This window comes from Ascaphus truei, chromosome 3, assembly GCF_040206685.1.
Source record: "Ascaphus truei isolate aAscTru1 chromosome 3, aAscTru1.hap1, whole genome shotgun sequence".
NCBI lineage: Eukaryota > Metazoa > Chordata > Amphibia > Anura > Ascaphidae > Ascaphus > Ascaphus truei.
Genome location: NC_134485.1, coordinates 282,297,651 through 282,316,037, shown reverse-complemented (window position 1 = coordinate 282,316,037; position 18,387 = coordinate 282,297,651).

Genomic DNA, 18,387 nt, shown 5'->3' with positions numbered 1-18,387 from the left:
AACACATATTCCCATGGCCATTCCCATGGCCTGTTTTTATATTCTTGTACTCTCTTACTGCACCGACACACTTTATTCGAGCAAATGCCTGGTTTGTACCTGGCAGAAACCTGGAATCCGCCACTGCTCACCTCTTGCATGCTTCGTTGCGCTTGCCTTCCCAGCCACGGTTCATGCCTGGCTGACGGGGGCCTGATCTTGTTAAATGATAATGAGAATGATTTACTAGGCTGCGATGTTTCGATTGTCCACCAGATGGCATAAACTCATGACTTAAGTAATGTGTGGCCTTTGCAAGTTGTTTCGTTTCCAAAAAAAGTTACTTTATCCCAGTACAGTATGCTATTGTGTAACTTGTCCTTGAGACTGAAGGAATAGTTGCAAAAAATGTATCAATTTAGGCTTTACATACAGTAATGTATTAAATAAAGACAAAGATCATTTTCACTTACACTATTCTACAGAGACATGAGTGAACAAGTGGAGCCCGTGTTCCAAAAACCTGACAGAAGTTATGCTTATTTGATATGGGCCGCTATAAATGCAACAGAGGATAAGATGGCAACAGTTGTTCAAATTTATCAGTATTTTATCGAAAATTATGACTTTTACAGATTTTCGCCAACTCCTCATTTGTGGAAGCATGCAATAAGGAAAAGGTTATGTAGTGACCCCTGTTTTCACCGTATTGAGCCCCAATTTGTTGGAGGGTATTGGTGTGTGTCACAGGGTTTTTCCCGTATCTATGATAATGGAGGCGGCAAAAGGCGAAGGGTCGTGTTAAAACGAAATAAGAAGCGACAGTCCCTGCCAAGCAATGCGCCAGAACCAGAACCAGAACCAGCAGCAGCACCAGCTTATCATCATGGTCCTGCCGTCGGTGACAAATCTGAGATGGATTTCGCAGCCAGTTTTGATGAAGCTTGCATGTACCTAAGCGATTTCCCGCTGACTACAGGTGGGCTAGTCCCTCTGCAAAATGATGAAAGCTGGACTGGAAGTGGGCCGGCGCCAGCGCAAGCTGAATGGGAAATTTAGTAATACTGTACTGTACAGTATGGTGAGTACTGTATTTTTGCCGTATTATTTTGGTGGGGCTGGCTGGGAACTTCTTTAGGGGGCTGACCATTACTGTACATTAAAACTTTTCATTTTGTTTTTCCTCAGAAAAGAAAACGGCTAATGGGGGGATTTCGATGGATTATATTGTACTGTATGCTGATGTTTTCCGGCCATACAGTATACTGTGTAATAAACCCGAATAAATAAAACTACTGTATGCATTTATTCTACAGTACATGTTCAGTAAATTACTGCACATACTGGGGGCGAGATGTGTTTGCAGCAGAGAGAGATTTAATAATATTGTACAGTGAGCAGGGGGTTCCCTGAGCCAGAAATTAATGCTCAGGGAACCCCCCTGCTCCTGATCAATATTATTAAAAATACGGAAAATGCTGCGTCATTACCATAGCGGATAGCCGCTAAGGCAATGAAGGGGTTAACCCACCGTGCCCGCTTTATTGTGTGTAGTGGGGATGGGTGAGGGGGGTATTTGGCCCTTGGTGTGAGTTTAGGACTTGCGGGAGGGGGGGGGGGTTGCGGGTGCACTTAACCCCTTCACGATCGTAGCAGTTAATACCGCTACGGTCATGAAGGGGTTAAGCCCTCCCGCTACCCCACCCCCCCCCCCCCCCCGCAAGCCCTCCCCAACCATCGTTGGGGCGAATACCCCATTCACCCACCCTCCCGCTACCCACAATAAAAAAATACACACACACAGCAGCCGCCAAAAAATAAATAAATAAATGACAATAAATACATTGGAAATACATTTTTATTGATAGTGTAGATGTGCAGGGGGTCTCCGGAGCTGAACCGCGGTGGTTTTAGGTCTGGGGACCCCGTGCCCCCCGAGATACAGGCCCCTTTAGGGGGTGCCGGTAGCCCTCTGCTTGGTTTAAAGGTCCCGATCACGTGATCGCGGCCTGTAAACCAAGCAGAGCAGAGGGATACCGGCACCCCCTAAAGGGGCCTGTATCTCGGGGGGCACGGGGTCCCCAGACCTAAAACCACCGCGGTTCAGCTCCGGAGACCCCCTGCACATGTACACTATCAATAAAAATGTATTTCAAATGTATTTATTGTCATTTATTTATTTATTTATTTATATTTATTTATTAATTGTGCTGCTGCTGCTGCAAGTCGTAAACTCACACCAAGGGCCAAACACCCCCCTCAACCCCAATAAAAAAAATTCACGCACAGCAGCCCCACAATTAATAAATAAATCTAAATAAATAAATAAATAAAATCTATGTAAAACCCCCTCCCCCTATTCTCGCTTTTAAAACGCCCTGCCTTCTCTCTAATCTATGTAAAAAAAACCTCCCCCTATCCCCCTATCCCCCTATTGTGTGTGTGCGTTAAGCTTCCCTGCAAGCTATGTAAAAAAAACCTCCCCCTATTGTGTGTGTGTTTCAATCTGGCTGGCCTGTGTTTCTGAGTGCTGAGTGCTCTGCGTTTAACCAAGCAGAGCAGAGGGATACCGGCACCCCCTAAAGGGGCCTGTATCTCGGGGGGCACGGGGTCCCCAGACCTAAAACCTGTGCGCTTCAGCTCCGGAGACCCCCTGCACATGTACACTATCAATAAAAATGTATTTCAAATGTATTTATTGTCATTTATTTATTTATTTATTTATATTTATTTATTAATTGTGCTGCTGCTGCTGCAAGTCGTAAACTCACACCAAGGGCCAAACACCCCCCTCACCCCCAATAAAAAAAATTCACGCACAGCAGCCCCACAATTAATAAATAAATCTAAATAAATAAATAAATAAATAAAGACATGAAGAGAAATAAATACTGTATATACTGTACAGTATATACACTGTATATATATATATATATATATATATATATATATATATATATATATATACAGTATACATATATACACTGTGTATATATACTGTATATATATATATATATATATATATATATATATATATATATATATATATATATATATATATATATATATATACATACTGTATGTGAGTGAAAAGAGAAAAAAGTAACCCGTATGGGAGCACTCAGGTATGCAATTGATATATTTGTTTATTTATTTGACACAGTGCAAAAAGGGATGAATAAACAGTACATGATTTAAAAACACTTAAAAAAGAGGCATGGACCCTTAAACACTAATGAACAGCACTAGGGAACGACACACACTGTCAACCCTAAACATGAAAAGGATAGTGACTCAAAAAACACTAGGGAGAATCAAAGTGAATCACAATACAGTAGGTTACTGGGTTTAAAGGCACCTACAGTATACAACGCTAAGGATAATGCACACTACAATACCAAAAAGTATTTTAACCAAGCAAGTAAACCAAAATCAATATATACTGTAAGTAACAACCAGAAAAGACAATTTAAAACCAAACTAACCCTTACAATACCAAGGATTACATCTATCTAATTGTAAAAAACCTTATACAGTACAGTACATTATACACAGCATTGTTTAAAAACCCCTTCCCCCCTAATGTTTGTGTTAAGCAGATTACACTGAAGGGAGAGAGATATAAAGGCCTAAAGCCCCTTCCCCCCCTAATGTTTCTGTTAAGTAGATTACACTGAAGGGAGAGAGATATAAAGGCCTAAAGCCCCTTCCCCCCTAATGTTTCTGTTAAACAGATTACAGTACATTGAAGGGAGAGAGATTTTACAGAAACACACATTAGGGGGGAGGGGGCTTTAAACAGATTACAGTACATTGAAGGGAGAGAGATGTTTCTGTTACCAGTAAATCTCCCTCCCTGCATTGCTAACCACCCTCACCCCCTACCCACATACCGTTAACCCCCCCCCCCATCCTGGCCATGGCCCCTCCGCTTCTGCAAAACAGACACAAAAATTAAAACATACAAAGTAATGTCCCCTAACCCCTTAATCACCATAGCGGTTATTAACCGCTACAGTCATGAAGGGGTTAACCCACCCTCACCCACCCACCACTCGGGATGCCTACATACCCTCCCACACTAACCCCCCCCCCACCCGTGAGGCCTAACCACCCAATCAGTTCCCACAAGGGAGGCCTACCCACATACCGTTGGGGAAACACCCCACCCCCACCCCAGTACCCACAATAAAAACAGTACAATCACCCACAATAAACAGCATTCTATTTATTAAATACATTACCCACCCCCTGTGCCCCCCCCCCCCCCCATAAATACAAGATTTATTCTTTTACATTCAGGGTCCATAACGCAGCCCCACGCTAGTCCCCGGTGGGCTGGCAGGGCACCTGGACAGACCTACAGTTTACCAGCAGCATTCCACAGGTTCTGGAGGCCTGCTGGTGGATCCTGCCAGCACCATGGCGCCCAGGTGGTCTCCTTGGGTCACCGTGAGCCTCAATTGGGTCCACACGGTAGGCCCAAGGATGTCTGGGAGCCCCGGGTCAAACCCACAGGTGTCTGCGGGGCCTCGGGTGGTTCCCATGGGGGTCTGGGGAACTCACGGGTGCTCACTACGGGTCCGCGGTGCCCCCACAGAAGTGGGACCACACATCATCATCCCCGCACCTACGGCTCGGAGGTGCCCCCACAGAAGTGGGACCACACATCGTCATGCCCGCAGACTACGGGTCCGCGGTGCCCCCACAGAAGTGGGACCACACATCATCATCCCCGCATGTGTCACCCGTGGAACCACCAGCCTGCTACCCTTTAGGATACCCGAGGATTCCCCGCGGGTGGTCTCCAGAGGTCCCACGCAAAACCACGGAAGTAACCCTGAATGTAAAAAAAATAAACCTGGCCAATACATTCAATACATACACCCTCCCCCCCAACACCTACAGTACAATAATGTGCAAAATAACTATTATCCAGATATGGATAATAGATTAATTGCCCATTATTAAAAACATTAACTAGCATATACAAATAAATAAAGTACTACTGACCTCATCAATACGAAGTGTCCGATGCCAGCGCCTTCCTTCTCTTGCCCACACAAAACATAGCCAAAACCAAGCCAATACATTGCAATTACATTCAGATATCAATTAACCCCTTAAACACCTTATCGGATAATAACCGCAAAGGTAATTAAGGGGTTAAGCCACACAGGCACGATACCCACCCTTCACCCATGAATTTGTACTGTGGCTTCATCATGCAACTATATATATATATACTGTATATATATACATACAGAGAGACAGAGAGAAAGAGAGAGAGAGAGATATATACAGTATATATATATACACACGTTATATACACACCCATGATAAACCAAATATACAGTACAAATAAATGTAGAAGGGTTATCAAAACCATACTGTTCTACAACCAAACACTTCTCCATACAGATACTACATTAAAATCAATTTCCTTTAAAAATCCTAACTGATCTCACAATCTACTGTACTGTATATGATCACAAACCAATGAAAAAAAAGTCACATTCCAAAATGCATAAAATCTATGCACCATACTGTATACATTCTGCAAATTAATCAAACGTAAACAAAAATCAGTTAGCAATCATTATTTACACCCCTAAACATTTCACACTCAATCAAGAACAATGAGACCATTAACAGATTCACGCCTAGAGCAGAACAATTAAGCCTTTGAAAAAATATAAGTACCGACAAAAATACAACCTTTACAGTACAGTACAACCAAGGCTATCTATCCCTGACCTTCCTCAAACACACAATACAATACCAAGGAATAATACATCTATCTAATTTTAAAATACTTTAAACTCACAAAATAATTAAAAACACATCTAATCCAGCTTTTAAAACATCATCATTTCTTACCCTGAATGTATACTGTACAGTATATCTCTCTAGACATATATATTGTACATACATACATACAGTGGCAAGAAATGATATACCACAAGCAAAAAAAAAATACACAGGTTAAAAAACCTTTTGAAATAATGAACAAGTTAAATAAAATACATTTCTTTACTGTAGTTCACTTACCATTACTTGCCCCCACCGACTCCCGTTGCCCAGCTTACTCACGAACCAATCCACGATCAGGAACCCATAAAATAATAAACCATTGAAAATAATAAACATTAAACTAAAAATCCAAACCAATCCACGGGTCTTCTACTTGTAATACACCTTCATCTGTATTCTTCTTTCTTCTATCTCCTTCCGGGCGGGGCAGGGCGTGGTCTTCTTTCCATCATCGGCCACGCCCTTGTCTTTTTCCTTCTCCGGAGGTCCTTCCTCCGCGGCGTCTGGCTGCAAAATGAGACGACATAGGCTTTTAAAGGCCTATGACGTCACATTTTGCGTCATGGTTCCCACGGTCCTGATTGGACCGTGAAAACCATGTGTGTTGGCCGATAATAAAAAAATGATGACGTCACTTAAAGGGAATGAAAGCACAGCCAATCAGAATGGCTTTGCTTCAATTGCCTTTAAGATGACGTCATGAAAAGGCACATGGTCGTGCACACATGGTACTAGAGCCAATCAGAGCGTGGGAACTTTATGCCTACTCTGATTGGCTCTGGTATACCATGTGTCAGGGGCTTGGGGGAGAAAGGATGTGACGTCAATGAAAACCTGTCACGTGGTACGGTAGCCAATCAGAGCGTGGGAACTTTATCCTTATTGACGTCACATCCTTTCTCCCCCAAGCCCCTGACACATGGTATACCAGAGCCAATCAGAGTAGGGATAAAGTTCCCACGCTCTGATTGGCTCTGGTATACCATGTGTCAGGGGCTTGGGGGAGAAAGGATGTGACGTCAATAAGGATAAAGTTCCCACGCTCTGATTGGCTACCGTACCACGTGACAGGTTTTCATTGACGTCACGTCCTTTCTCCCCCAAGCCCCTGACACATGGTATACCAGAGCCAATCAGAGTAGGGATAAAGTTCCCACGCTCTGATTGGCTCTGGTATACCATGTGTCAGGGGCTTGGGGGAGAAAGGATGTGACGTCAATAAGGATAAAGTTCCCACGCTCTGATTGGCTACCGTACCACGTGACAGGTTTTCATTGACGTCACGTCCTTTCTCCCCCAAGCCCCTGACACATGGTATACCAGAGCCAATCAGAGTAGGGATAAAGTTCCCACGCTCTGATTGGCTCTAGTACCATGTGTGCACGACCATGTGCCTTTTCATGACGTCATCTTAAAGGCAATTGAAGCAAAGCCATTCTGATTGGCTGTGCTTTCATTCCCTTTAAGTGACGTCATCATTTTTTTATTATCGGCCAACACACATGGTTTTCACGGTCCAATCAGGACCGTGGGAACCATGACGCAAAATGTGACGTCATAGGCCTTTAAAAGCCTATGTCGTCTCATTTTGCAGCCAGACGCCGCGGAGGAAGGACCTCCGGAGAAGGAAAAAGACAAGGGCGTGGCCGATGATGGAAAGAAGACCACGCCCTGCCCCGCCCGGAAGGAGATAGAAGAAAGAAGAATACAGATGAAGGTGTATTACAAGTAGAAGACCCGTGGATTGGTTTGGATTTTTAGTTTAATGTTTATTATTTTCAATGGTTTATTATTTTATGGGTTCCTGATCGTGGATTGGTTCGTGAGTAAGCTGGGCAACGGGAGTCGGTGGGGGCAAGTAATGGTAAGTGAACTACAGTAAAGAAATGTATTTTATTTAACTTGTTCATTATTTCAAAAGGTTTTTTAACCTGTGTATTTTTTTTTTGCTTGTGGTATATCATTTCTTGCCACTGTATGTATGTATGTACAATATATATGTCTAGAGAGATATACTGTACAGTATACATTCAGGGTAAGAAATGATGATGTTTTAAAAGCTGGATTAGATGTGTTTTTAATTATTTTGTGAGTTTAAAGTATTTTAAAATTAGATAGATGTATTATTCCTTGGTATTGTATTGTGTGTTTGAGGAAGGTCAGGGATAGATAGCCTTGGTTGTACTGTACTGTAAAGGTTGTATTTTTGTCGGTACTTATATTTTTTCAAAGGCTTAATTGTTCTGCTCTAGGCGTGAATCTGTTAATGGTCTCATTGTTCTTGATTGAGTGTGAAATGTTTAGGGGTGTAAATAATGATTGCTAACTGATTTTTGTTTACGTTTGATTAATTTGCAGAATGTATACAGTATGGTGCATAGATTTTATGCATTTTGGAATGTGACTTTTTTTTCATTGGTTTGTGATCATATACAGTACAGTAGATTGTGAGATCAGTTAGGATTTTTAAAGGAAATTGATTTTAATGTAGTATCTGTATGGAGAAGTGTTTGGTTGTAGAACAGTATGGTTTTGATAACCCTTCTACATTTATTTGTACTGTATATTTGGTTTATCATGGGTGTGTATATAACGTGTGTATATATATATACTGTATATATCTCTCTCTCTCTCTTTCTCTCTGTCTCTCTGTATGTATATATATACAGTATATATATATATAGTTGCATGATGAAGCCACAGTACAAATTCATGGGTGAAGGGTGGGTATCGTGCCTGTGTGGCTTAACCCCTTAATTACCTTTGCGGTTATTATCCGATAAGGTGTTTAAGGGGTTAATTGATATCTGAATGTAATTGCAATGTATTGGCTTGGTTTTGGCTATGTTTTGTGTGGGCAAGAGAAGGAAGGCGCTGGCATCGGACACTTCGTATTGATGAGGTCAGTAGTACTTTATTTATTTGTATATGCTAGTTAATGTTTTTAATAATGGGCAATTAATCTATTATCCATATCTGGATAATAGTTATTTTGCACATTATTGTACTGTAGGTGTTGGGGGGGAGGGTGTATGTATTGAATGTATTGGCCAGGTTTATTTTTTTTACATTCAGGGTTACTTCCGTGGTTTTGCGTGGGACCTCTGGAGACCACCCGCGGGGAATCCTCGGGTATCCTAAAGGGTAGCAGGCTGGTGGTTCCACGGGTGACACATGCGGGGATGATGATGTGTGGTCCCACTTCTGTGGGGGCACCGCGGACCCGTAGTCTGCGGGCATGACGATGTGTGGTCCCACTTCTGTGGGGGCACCTCCGAGCCGTAGGTGCGGGGATGATGATGTGTGGTCCCACTTCTGTGGGGGCACCGCGGACCCGTAGTGAGCACCCGTGAGTTCCCCAGACCCCCATGGGAACCACCCGAGGCCCCGCAGACACCTGTGGGTTTGACCCGGGGCTCCCAGACATCCTTGGGCCTACCGTGTGGACCCAATTGAGGCTCACGGTGACCCAAGGAGACCACCTGGGCGCCATGGTGCTGGCAGGATCCACCAGCAGGCCTCCAGAACCTGTGGAATGCTGCTGGTAAACTGTAGGTCTGTCCAGGTGCCCTGCCAGCCCACCGGGGACTAGCGTGGGGCTGCGTTATGGACCCTGAATGTAAAAGAATAAATCTTGTATTTATGGGGGGGGGGGGGGCACAGGGGGTGGGTAATGTATTTAATAAATAGAATGCTGTTTATTGTGGGTGATTGTACTGTTTTTATTGTGGGTACTGGGGTGGGGGTGGGGTGTTTCCCCAACGGTATGTGGGTAGGCCTCCCTTGTGGGTAGTTAGTGGGTGAGGGTTGAGGGTGGTTAGGCCTCACGGGGTGGGGGGTTAGAGTGGGAGGGTATGTACAGTAGGCGTCCCAAGTGGTGGGTGAGGGCGGGTTAACCCCTTCATGACTGTAGCGGTTAATAACCGCTATGGTGATTAAGGGGTTAGGGGACATTACTTTGAAAGTGTTATTTTTTTTCTCTGTTTTACTGTACAGCAGCGGAGGTTGCCATGGGTAGTGGGTAGTGTATTGAATGTATTTATTGGTTATTATGCGTTAACCCCTTCATTACCTTAGCGGCTATACGCTATGCTAATGAAGCCTCGTTTCTGAACTTTTAATAATATTGTGCAGGAGCAGGGGGTCCCCTGAGATTAGATTTCTGTCTCAGGGAACCCCCTGCTCACTCTACAATATTATTAAAAAGACAGAAATGCTGCTTCTTTACCATAGCGCATAGCCGCTAAGCTAAAGAATGATTCTTTAATGATGTGTGTGTTTTATTCACAGTGTAGATGTTCTCCGGAGCTGAAGCGCACAGGTTTCAGGTCTGGGGACCCCGTGCCCCCCGAGATACAGGCCCCTTTAGGGGGTGCCGGTATCCCTCTGCTCTGCTTGGTTTACAGGCCGCGATCACGTGATCGGACCTTTAAACCAAGCAGAGGGCTACCGGCACCCCCTAAAGGGGCCTGTATCTCGGGGGGCACGGGGTCCCCAGACCTGAAACCTGTGCGGTTCAGCTCCAGAGACCCCCTGCACATCTACACTATCAATAAAAATGTATTTCCAATGTATTTATTGTCATTTATTTATTTATTTTTTGGCGGCTGCTGTGTGTGATTATTTTTTATTGTGTTTAGCGGGGGTGGGTGACGGGGTTTATAAATGTGAGTTTATAAATAAAATAAAGAATATTATTTATAGGGGCCTTAGAACAGAAGTTCCCACGCCAATTGCGCGCTCATTGCTCTTTTGTTACAATGTTGCTGGTCTTGCGGGTTTGCAGTCTGGCAGCAAAAAGCAGTTTGTAGTACTGAGTGTGAGATAAATTAAGCAGTTCTTTTATTGCTGAAGTCGCCACTAAAAACTTTTATTTACAAATACAGTACAAAAACCGTGCAACACACAACAACATTCAGTATCCTTTGTTTAAGTACAGCAGGTACTATAGGGTAAAACATGTACTGTACAGTACAGCACAACATTACAGTATGGTCTCACTGAAAGTCCTCCCCATTTTCCAGCCATGGCCGATGCCTTGCATGGCGCAAAACGCCATTAATGCAGTCTCTAACGCCTCTCATTACAGGATCCGTAACAGGGTAATAGCGCTGCATTTCTTCCACAATCTTTTTCCTTAAATTGGCAGGAAGGGCATTTTTTTGGCGATTCCCATCATAGTTCACTTTGAACACCCACTCGCAGTACAATGTGTAGGGAACATGGTGTTTAAATATGATCAAGGCATACTTGTGTGGTATACCAGCACTCCTCACCCTATACTTCTCCCTCAGCACCGGTGTCAGATCGCACAGGGAGATGTCGGGCACTGTTTGTATGCGAGCGGGTGTAGGAAGTCTTTTGGGAGCGGGTGTACTTGAGGCGATGGGCAATGGTAGGGTGTCTGGGAGGAAGCTTTCCTCCGGTAGTGGTCGCCGGGTTGTCTCCTGGCGTGGTCTAGATGGGGTTGTCATGTCCTCCTCAATAGCATAGTACACTGTATCTTCTGGTGGAGGGTGTGTGCTTGGTGATGGAAGGGGGTCGAAGGTACCATGCATCACATCCATGTCACCCCCCTGCTCCAGCATCGGGGAAACAGGGGCATTAACACCGAGCAAATAATGTATGCCCGCTATGTCTGCCTCTATCTTGTCCATCCGTTGATCCATCCGTTGCTCCATATGTAGCATCCGTTGATCCAGCCGTTGCTCCATATGTAGCACCGACTCCAGAAGCAGATCTAGCTTTGCCAGCACACTAGAATTCCCGGGGAGATCCACACTTAGCCCATTCAGGATCCGGTCCAACGAGCTGCTTGTGCATGGCATCTGGAGATCTGGGGGGATGGGTGCAACGGAGGATGAGATGGGGGTTCCCTGGAGAGAAGCGGCATCGATGGAGAGTGGAAGAGGTGACCTGGGGATGCCCGGTACAGGAGAAGCTGCAGCGTGGTGGAAGAGGGATGGAGAAGGTGACCGCTGGATTTCCGGGAGAGAAGCAGAGTCGTCCAAGAGCAAAGGAGACAGTGACCCGTTGATTTCAGAGGCAGCAGCATCTTCAGATGGAACCGGAGAAGATGGGGGTGGAGAAGCCGGGCTGAAGATTTCCGGGACAGCTACAGCAGAGTCGTCGAAGCATATGGGAGCAAGTGGTCTGCGGATTCGGTGAGTTGGCTGCCATGCGTCTTGCGAACCGAGCACAGTACCGTATTTCTTCTTCACATAATAAGGCTGACGTGTTTTAAAAGCCTTAGCCTTTGGGGTCAGCAGAAGGTTTTCTTTGTTGGCCTTAGCCTGTCGCTTTGCCTTTGGCTTGGGAACGGTAACTGCCTTTCTTTTTTTCAGTGTGGCAGGCACAGCAGAGGTGAGATGATTCTTTCTTCCATAGAACCGGGGCTGCTCCATGTAAGCGGGAGGCACAATGCAGTATCTGGACAATGCCTCAGATAAAGATCAGCAAGTGGTGGGCTATGCAACGTGTACAACCTTTTATGCATGGTGGCCAGGTACAGGTGTTGAAAGTGGGTGGTCTGTTATGTGAGTCATTAACATATAAATACACCATCCATTTTGTGGATTCACTGCACATTGAATACACATCGACTAAACATCGAATACACATTCTTGTGTTTGTATTTCTTTCTACAGTACTCGCAGCAATGCCTGTTAAGAAGATTTCAAAGGATCTCAGCATGAGAATGAAGGAGATGTACACGAGCGGACAACGAATTGCAGATATCCAGCGCTGGTTAACTGCTTCTGGCCTCGTTGTGCCATCAAGCACTGTGTGCTATCATGCACAAGGAAAAAACAGAGACCGCAAAAAGGCACCAAGGGTAACAAATGCGTAAGTATACTGTATTTATAAAACTTAACCAAAAAAAATATAGAAAACTGTAGTGTACATCTACAGTATACCGTATTTATATAGTATATTTATTATATTACAACAGTATATACTGTAGTGTACTGTATGTGTGGTCAATTTATATTTTTTGTGCAGCAGTATACACTTTTGGTATATTGCAATTCATCTGACAACGGAATATACAGTATATGATGTGTATTTATTATGATATAACAACAGTATACCGTATTTATATAGTATATTTATTATATTACAACAGTATATACTGTAGTGTACTGTATGTGTGGTCAATTTATATTTTTTGTGCAGCAGTATACACTTTTGGTATATTGCAATTCATCTGACAACGGAATATACAGTATATGATGTGTATTTATTATGATATAACAACAGTATACCGTATTTATATAGTATATTTATTATATTACAACAGTATATACTGTAGTGTACTGTATGTGTGGTCAATTTATATTTTTTGTGCAGCAGTATACACTTTTGGTATATTGCAATTCATCTGACAACGGAATATACAGTATATGATGTGTATTTATTATGATATAACAACAGTATACCGTATTTATATAGTATATTTATTATATTACAACAGTATATACTGTAGTGTACTGTATGTGTGGTCAATTTATATTTTTTGTGCAGCAGTATACACTTTTGGTATATTGCAATTCATCTGACAACGGAATATTTATATAGTATATTTATATTACAACAGTACTGTATACTGTATATTTTGTCTATTTATATTTATAGTACAGCAGTATACATTTTTTGTATATTTATATTTACTGTATATTACAACATTACATGTACAGTATACAGTATACATTTTATATTGCTGCATATTAATAACACAATATAATTTCTTTGCATTGTAGGGAGACTACTCTTCTGGTGGACAGAATAAGTGAGGAGAATGATGAGAGGAGCGCATTAAGGGTTAAAAACACTCTTCAGGAAAACCACAATCTGACTGTATCCGAGAGCAGCATAAAGAAGATGAGACGCAGAATTGGATGGAAATATGGACGTGTGAGGTTAGTAGTGGACAGTACAGGAGGTACTGTACTGTAAAGTAAAAATGTTGTTTTGCAAACTGTACTGCGCTGTGACGCTAACATTTTTTATTCATTGTCATTACAGAGCGTACCCCATGATACGGGACGCAAACAAAATCAAAAGAGTGCTCCAGGCCCAGGCATGGATCGACAGCGGTGAGACTTTCCAGGATTGCATCTTCACTGATGAGTCTACTGTGTCGCTGGAGAGATTTGCAAGATTTGCGTTCCACAAAAAAGGCCGCATAACTTTGAAGCCACGGCCAAAACACCCTGTGAAGCTGCATGTGTGGGGTGCCATCTCTAGGCGTGGACCGGGATGCATTGTCGTCTTTGAAGGTACAATTTCTCAAATATAATGCCGCCTAATGCACTGTACTTGACTAGTGTTGCCTTACCGTATGCACTGTACTGTACTATTGAGCACTTTTCTTTTCTTGCTATAGGAATCATGAATAAAGATTTCTTCCAAGACAACATTGTGCCCGTGATAGTGCGATACATCACACAAGACTTTCCCAATGGTCATCGCTTTTACCAGGACAATGATCCCAAGCACACCGCGTCGACGGCGCATATCCTTGAGCGCGGCATCAACTGGGTGAAGACGCCAGCGGAGTAAGTGTAGTAGACCGTGTCCCATTTATATGTTCCCCACTGTTTTTACTGTGTACTCTATCTCTTAAACTAATTGTCCTTTCTTTCCAATCACAGATCACCAGACTTCAATCCGATCGAAATGGTCTGGCATCAGCTGAAGGACCACATCCGTAAAGTGGCGAAACCCTCCAAGAAGGACGAGTTGTATACAGCCATAATGAGTTTTTGGAACGATGTACTCACCGAGGAACGATGCAATAAATATATAGACCATATTGCCACTGTGTTGCCCATTGTCATCGCGCGCAATGGACAAGCATCAGGAAAGTAGTACAGTGCTGTAGTATTGTACAGTAGGTACACTATGATACAGGTAAGTATGGCACAGATTTTAGCTTTCCCAATAGTCAGAGTTTACAGTAGTTCCAGTATACAGTACAGTAGACTAGTTTGACATACTACAGTAACTGCCTACTAACTGCTCCATTTTTTCTTTCCAGAGAAAGCTGCACCAGCCACCTACTGTACAGTAGGTCTACCATAATACAGTACGCACATACAGTACAGTACAGTAACTGAACAAAGTTTTTGTTTTCTTGTCGTTCCAGGAAAAAGGGTGCACCAGAGGGGAGGGGGGGCCTTGTGTTCGTCAAATCTGCTTGTGCAGTCAAATGTACAGTATATAAACAGCAGTAATGATGTACACAAAACCTCTCCTCTCTCAATGAACTACTGTACCGCAGACACAATGAGGATACTGTTACAGTATGAAGGGAAAAAGAACAGGATGGGTTATTTAACATTACAGTATACTGTGCAATATTTATACTGTATATTTATATATACTGTATTTTTATTCTAAAGGTATTCGAGAATGTACTCTACTAGATGAGGACCTGGTGACTTTCAACACTCTCAGACACACAGAAAGGATTATTTCACATCACTGTATATTTATCCTGTATATTTTCAGTAATTTAGAAGCAGTGGCTGTTCTGAACAGCCCAGGGCCAGTTTAACAAAACAATGGCTTGGATTGGATTAGCCAGACGATTGATGCTTGGCCAGGGAGGGATTAAAAACTCTAAGGGAGGGGGTGGGTGGTGTAGCTGTACTGTAGGATTGTACTGTGTCAGTATTTCCAACGCCAGGTCACCCTAATAATTGCATTAATAAACCCCCAAAGACAAGGCCCAAATATACTAGTACAGTATACAGTACTGTAAAGTATGTATTATTGTGTGTTGATGTTTTGAATTGCTGTTAACTTGAAATGTTTCACCATTGTATTGTACTGTATTTGTAAATAAAAGTATTTTGTGGCGACTTCAGCAATAAAAGAACTGGTTAATTTATCTCACATAAAGTACGTGAATACGACCGCAATCACCATTGTACAGTAAATGGGTGCATAGGATGGAACGACAGGTGCTAAAGGGGTATAAATATGATACTGTATTTATCAGTATTGATCAAAGAGAATTGATCAGAAGGATTCCCCTTATAAAGTATACAGCACTCTATTGTCATTCATACAGTACAGTATACTGTAGTAAAAGGTAGACAACACATGGTCTTGCAGTACAGTATACTGTATTACTAAAAATCTGTCAGGTTGACCAGAATCACTGCGGATATCGGAAAATAATACAATTTTATTAATTCTACGTACTGTATATAAGGGGAATCCTTCTGATCAACTCTCTTTGAACAACACTGATAAATACAGTAATTTATCTCACACTCAGTACTACAAACTGCTTTTTGCTTGCAATAAACTAACAAACAGGGAAGCGCTACTGTATACTGTATGAGTTAGGATCAGGCCCAGCAGCCACTTTATGTTGAAAACCACATATGAAATGAGCATAAATTTGCATGAATAATTACACAAAAATATATAAAATAAATAGCACAAGTCTCTGACAGAGAGAAATTGTCCAGGTGGTGTGGATACAGGTTAATGCCCCTGTCTGATAGGACAGACTCGGGCAAGAATGGCCTGTGAGAGGTGAAAATCCAGAATGGTAGCTGGGATGGAAAGCGCTACCAACTGTGCAGGTATTGAAGTGTGTAGAAATGGGAAGGTGCCGTAGGCATCAAATGTGGAAAGCGCTCACCCAGACTTCATACAGTACACTGCGCTTTTTGCTTGCATACTGCAAAGCCGCAAGACCAGCAACATTGTAAAAAAAGAGCAAAAAAAAGAGCAATGAGCGCGAAATTGGCGTGGGAACTTCTGTTCTAGGGCCCCTAGAAATAATATTCTTTATTTTAGTTATAAACTCACATTTATATATAAAGTATATATTTATTTCTCTTCATGTACTGTATTTATTTAGATTTATTTATTAATTGTGGAGCTGCTGTGCGTGAGGGGCCATGGCCAGGATGGGGGGGGGGGGGGGGGGGGTAACGGTACAGTATGTGGGTAGGGGGTGAGGGTGGTTAGACCTCACAGTACATTATGCACATTGGGCCCCCCTCCTCCCCACATTTACATACTGTACTGTACACTACACGACATCAATGCAGGGAGGGTTTACCAATGCAGGGAGGGTTTACCAATGCAGGTAAGGCTTTAGGCCTTTATATCTCTCTCCCTTCAGTGTAATCTACTTAACAGAAACATTAGGGGGGGAAGGGGCTTTAGGCCTTTATATCTCTCTCCCTTCAGTGTAATCTGCTTAACACAAACATTAGGGGGGAAGGGGCTTTAGGCCTTTATATCTCTCTCCCTTCAGTGTAATCTACTTAACAGAAACATTAGGGGGGGAAGGGGCTTTAGGCCTTTATATCTCTCTCCCTTCAGTGTAATCTGCTTAACACAAACATTAGGGGGGAAGGGGTTTTTAAACAATGCTGTGTATAATGTACTGTATAAGGTTTTTTACAATTAGATAGATGTAATCCTTGGTATTGTAAGGGTTAGTTTGGTTTTAAATTGTCTTTTCTGGTTGTTACTTACAGTATATATTGATTTTGGTTTACTTGCTTGGTTAAAATACTTTTTGGTATTGTAGTGTGCATTATCCTTAGCGTTGTATACTGTAGGTGCCTTTAAACCCAGTAACCTACTGTATTGTGATTCACTTTGATTCTCCCTAGTGTTTTTTGAGTCACTATCCTTTTCATGTTTAGGGTTGACAGTGTGTGTCGTTCCCTAGTGCTGTTCATTAGTGTTTAAGGGTCCATGCCTCTTTTTTAAGTGTTTTTAAATCATGTACTGTTTATTCATCCCTTTTTGCACTGTGTCAAATAAATAAACAAATATATCAATTGCATACCTGAGTGCTCCCATACGGGTTACTTTTTTCTCTTTTCACTCACATACAGTATGTATATATATATATATATATATATATATATATATATATATATATATATATATATATATATATATATATATATACAGTATATATACACAGTGTATATATGTATACTGTATATATATATATATATATATATATATATATATATATATATATATATATATATATATATATATATACAGTGTATATACTGTACAGTATATACAGTATTTATTTCTCTTCATGTCTTTATTTATTTATTTATTTATTTAGATTTATTTATTAATTGTGGGGCTGCTGTGCGTGAATTTTTTTTATTGGGGGTGAGGGGGGTGTTTGGCCCTTGGTGTGAGTTTACGACTTGCAGCAGCAGCAGCACAATTAATAAATAAATATAAATAAATAAATAAATAAATGACAATAAATACATTTGAAATACATTTTTATTGATAGTGTACATGTGCAGGGGGTCTCCGGAGCTGAAGCGCACAGGTTTTAGGTCTGGGGACCCCGTGCCCCCCGAGATACAGGCCCCTTTAGGGGGTGCCGGTATCCCTCTGCTCTGCTTGGTTAAACGCAGAGCACTCAGCACTCAGAAACACAGGCCAGCCAGATTGAAACACACACACAATAGGGGGAGGTTTTTTTTACATAGCTTGCAGGGAAGCTTAACGCACACACACAATAGGGGGATAGGGGGATAGGGGGAGGTTTTTTTTACATAGATTAGAGAGAAGGCAGGG